This window comes from Natator depressus, chromosome 14 (genome assembly GCF_965152275.1).
Source record: "Natator depressus isolate rNatDep1 chromosome 14, rNatDep2.hap1, whole genome shotgun sequence".
NCBI classification, from domain to species: domain Eukaryota; kingdom Metazoa; phylum Chordata; order Testudines; family Cheloniidae; genus Natator; species Natator depressus.
In genome coordinates this window covers 40,261,711-40,266,499 of record NC_134247.1, presented here as the reverse complement: position 1 = coordinate 40,266,499, position 4,789 = coordinate 40,261,711, and the positions used below count along the sequence as shown (strand labels likewise).

Genomic DNA, 4,789 nt, shown 5'->3' with positions numbered 1-4,789 from the left:
TATCTTGAAATTCCACAGTTGAAATACAAATGACGTTATTTAGAGAAGTTAAACTTCAATATAGATTTGAGGGAAGAATAAAAAAATAAATGTAAATAATTCCGTTTCTAAAAATAATAATAATTATAAAATAATTCTAAAAATATGTTTAGATGCTTGATTCTGAAATACTGTTGAAATGTAAATTAAAATATTCTTGTATTTACACCTTGTTACAATAATATTTTCTAAATTAGAAGAATCCTTTTTCTTTCATGTCTTACATTGAGATTTCACAGGGCTAGAAAATTCTGGCAGGAGTGAATGACCCCATCACCCACCATCTGCTGCCCCCGGGGCAGGGGACGGGGCAAGGTGATGGCTGGGGGTTGCCAGGTGTCCAGTTTTTCACTGGACCCTCCAGTGGAAAAGGGAAACTGGCAGCGTCCGGTCAGCACAAAAACTCCAGTAGCTGCAGTAACCGGCCCCCACCACAGGGGAGCGGGAGGAGCAGCAGCGCTGGGGGGCCGGTCTGTGCCTCAGGGTCACAGTAGGGTACAGCGATTCCCTCCGGCCAGAGCCGGGACCGGGCAGATGATCAGGGGAGCCTCGTTTTCACCCCCAGCGTGGAGACCAGGATGGAAATAAGGGCGGAGCGTCCCAGAGAAGGTGTCAGTGAAAGTGAAGAGATGGGACCCGTCAGTCACATTGTAAAACGAGACCTCGCCCGCCTCATAGTCCAGGAAAATCCTCACCTGGCCGGGCCGGGCGCTCACGGGGAGGGGGGTCGGGGGGTCAGTACAGGCCTCGTATTCCCCATACCACAGCCGCACGGCCCAGTATCCATGTGACCCACACCTCCCTGCTCACAGATTCCCTAAAAACCGCCAGAATCCATCTCGTCTTGTCTCCCACCCCCACCTCCCAGTAACGCCTCCCGCCTGCGAACCCCTCAGCGCCCTGGACAAGGGCACAAGGATCAAATCTCTCAGGCTTGTCGGGCAGATCCTGGCGTGTGTCTCTGCATCTCACACGTTTCCGATCCTCAGACAGGACGAGGTCGGGATGAGCCGTGTCTGGATCCAGAGTCACGTCCACTGGGGAGAGAGTCACAGAGTCAGGGCCGGGGGCAGGGGCTGGTCACTGGGATCAAAGGGAAATTAACCTGCGTCCCTGTTAATCACTGTGGGGGTGTTGCTTAAGGGGAGTCAGGGCCCCTCTGCCTGTGAGGAGACAATGGGGGGAAAGGACAGGAGGAGCGGGGGGATGGGGGTGGGAAGGTATCAGTGGGGGCGGGGGAGGGGAGAGGAGGGAATGGGACAGGACAGGCTGATGCTGGGAGAGGAAAGGGGATGGGACAGGTGACCAGAGCAGAGGGGAGGGAGAGGCACAAGGGCATTGGGGGGGTAAGAGGAGCAGGCACCAGGAGGACAGAGGGGGGTGAAGGGAAGGACAGGTTCCCAACGGCTGCAGGGGGTGAGGGGAGGGGTGGGCATCAGGGCAGAAGAAGGGGACAGACCCCAGGGGGCACAGGGAAGCAAGGGAAGGGGCAGGCACCATGGTGCAGAGGGATGTGAGGGAATGGGGCAGGCTCCAATAGGGCGGGGGGGAATCAAAGTGAGGGGACTGGTGCCAGGGGGTGGGGGGGTTAATGTTGTGGGGCAGGTGCCAGGACCCGCTCTTTCTTACAGTGTGACTCGGGCCACAGTGATGTTGGGAAAAGTCCCTCTTACTCTCCCTGAGATGCCAAAAGGGCCAGGGGCTTCAGCAGCTTCCCCAGCCCCTGCCCCCTGCCCCCAGAGCCCTCCTCCCTGAAACCCCAGTATGTGAGCCCCCAGCCCTTCCCCCCACCAGTCTGTGCCCTGTGCTGACCCCCCTCCCCTTCCCTGTGCAGGGCTCTAGCCCGTCTCTCTGTCCGGCTCACCTGTGTGGTGGGGGAGGGGCCATGCCCAGTGTCTATGTCTGAAGAGGCAGCTGCTTGAGCACTGTAACGTCCACCTCCTACCTCTGCCCCGGCTAACCCGAGCCCCCAGCGCAGCCCCCCAGCACCGCTGGGCCCCTCTGCCAATGGGCTTTGGACACCGACCCATCCCTCAGACCAACCCCCACCCCGCCCCTGGGAGCGCTGCAGCCACAGGGCACTCAGACAACTCGGGTACAGCCCTGACAAGCCCCAGCTCCCTCAGGAGCCCCTGTGGGCACCTGCCCGAGGCTTTGTGCTTGTGGCCTGGACCCCGCAAAGGGCCGTGGGTCTGCAGCCTCCTTCCGCTCCTCCCCTTGGGAGCTGTTGAGTTACAGCTAATTCAAGTCATGCAAGTATTCTGATATCCCCTAACATCTCCCCCCATCAGACACAGACAGCGCATCCTTCATGGGGGCCTGTCACCTCCCGGGCCCTGCTCCCACCCATGGGGATACTCCCCACCTGGCTCAAGCCCATGACGGCCCCTCTCAGTGGGTGACTGGCTGCCCCTGCTGGGCCTCATCTCACAGTCGCTGGGGCTGCAGTTACTCTGCACCGAGTGACACTGATCATCGGGCCGTGACCTCTGGTGCTGTAGGACGTAACTCGCTCTCACTGGGCGATAATCAAGGGTTTCAGAACCACCCCAGTGACTGTCCCAAGGTGCAGCCGCCTCCATGGCGCCGGCTGGGAACTTTACCGGACACCTTCAACACGGCTGTGAATTGTTATGCACCTAAATCCCTATTGTCTGAGGAACTGAGCACCAGCTGCTTCCGGTGCGGGGAGTGGGAGCTGCTGCGGTTCTGTCCTCTGGAAACCAGCCCACTTCCGCCGGGCTCCAAACACGGCTTCAGATGCAGAACCAGAGGCACCCAGCTCTGAGCATTTCAGCTCTTGTAAATGGCCATTTTTATCTGACTCGTGGGACACCTGCTTCTCCTCTCCTCCCTGCTGCTGGCGTCTTCCTCACGCCCCCCACGCTCTCTGCAGGGATTTCACTGTAATAGGCAGGTGAACCGGAACAGACATTTTGTCCCATGGGTTCATCACCTGCTATAGACGAGCACAGGTAAAGTCACAGTAACAGTAGCAGGTGCCTGGGATGAAGTGTCCACGTGATGGCAAGAGAGGCTGCAAGGTGGCTGAGCGCTGCCTGGCTCTGCTCACTCAGGGGGTGTCCACACTGCAATGAAGGTCTGACAGCACCATGTGTAGACAAACCCCAGCTAGGTTTGATCTAGCGAGCTCGGGTACTGGTGTCTATGAAGCCGCAGCAGCACGGGCTGTTCACGCCCACCCAGACCCCTGGGTGTCACTCAGGGACCAGCCTGCAGCTAGCTGTTGGGGCCATGTAGATGCACCCTAAGGGCAGATTTTCCACAGAGCTCCACACCCGCCACTGGGTTCGATGCTCAGAAGAGCTCAGTTCCCAGCATGCCCCCAGCCCAGCCAGCTGAGCAAATCTGAACCTCACCCATGGGGGCAAATCCTCCTCCCAGCTCCCAGCTCCAGTGTCTGGCCCAGGCACTGGGCAGATTCATTGCAGGGACTGTGGGTGCAGGGTGAGAAGGAACAATCTGTTTCCTCCAGGCTGCTGAGAAGCTGCAGAGCTTTGTCATGGAGGCCACTGAAAACCGATGGCTGGAGCAGCCGACACACCCTCCCCACCTGCAGGAGGGAAACAGGATCCATGGAATAGTGAAAACACTGCACCCAGTATGGAGAATTTGCTCCATCCGAGATCTCAGGGGTGGATCTGCACCACTGTACAAGGGCCAGGAACTGCCCCTCCTCCTCCGCCTACAGGAGCTGCTGCGCTGAGATCCCCACCGGAGACACAGCCTGATGCTGCCAGCACCCTGGATGGCAGGTACCACAGGCCAGGGGAGGCTGAGCCTCCCCAAACAGGATGCAGCGCCCCTCCCTTTGGAGGCAGGCTGCAGACCTGCCGCCTTTGGAGTCCTGCCTGCGCTCCGCCCGGAGCCCTCGCTCCCGCTCTTCCCCCGAACCCCGCAGCACCCGCCGCTTGCCGCCCGTCAGCTGTGTGGGGGGCCCCGCCACTTGCTCCTCTCCGCCCCTCCCCTGTCACTCGCCCTTAAGACAGGAGGGGGCAGAAAGGAGCAAGCAGCAGGTGAGAGGGTCTTGGGGGAGAGGGTGGGGGAGAGGAGTGAGCTGCAACAGTGAGTGGGGAGACTCTGGGGAGGGGGCTGGAAGGGAGTGGGGCTGGGCATGGGGCAGAGCAGGAAGGGAGCGTGGTCGGGGCCTTGGGGAGAGGAGGCCAAATGGGGGTGGAGCAGTGGGCAGGGCGATGATCCGGGCACCGGGGAGGTTCTGGCACTCATGCCCAGCCTCCCCAAATGCCGGAGCCATGTGCTGCCCATGGCCAGCACCAAGCCTGTGCAACAGAGCAAACAACGAGAGCAGGTTCATAGCCTCATCCTGGAGCTTTACGGGCCCTGGCATTCCTGGGAACGCTGCAGGGGGAAGGGCTCAGGGAGGAATAAACCCAGACACCCACCTGCCACTCTGTGGTTTTCTCCTCCTCTTTTGACGACAGAGCCAGGGCCTCTTTCAGCTTCTTCCTCAGAGGGCCCAGGGCTCTCTGGAGTTTAACCTGCAAGGGCATCGTGTGCGATAAACGGCCATTAGTCTGCCTGATCAATGGACAGCACTATCCATATTGGCATTTCATACATGAGCAGAAAAATACCCTGGAAGAGAGCAGCAGATTTGGCTCTGCCGGCCCCAAAGGTCTCATGAGAGCAGAGATGCCAGTCTCAGAACAGGGGCTCTGCTTCGTACAGACATTCAGGACTTCTCAAAGCCTGTGTTTTAGCTAAAGTT

At 58.9% G+C, this 4,789-nt stretch overlaps 1 pseudogene; it reads right to left on the bottom strand.

Moving 5' to 3' along the window:
- Positions 1 to 524: 524 nt before the first annotated feature.
- On the bottom strand, positions 525 to 4,571 carry LOC141998042 (E3 ubiquitin-protein ligase TRIM39-like; annotated as a pseudogene).
- Between the last annotated feature and the right edge of the window lie 218 nt (positions 4,572 to 4,789).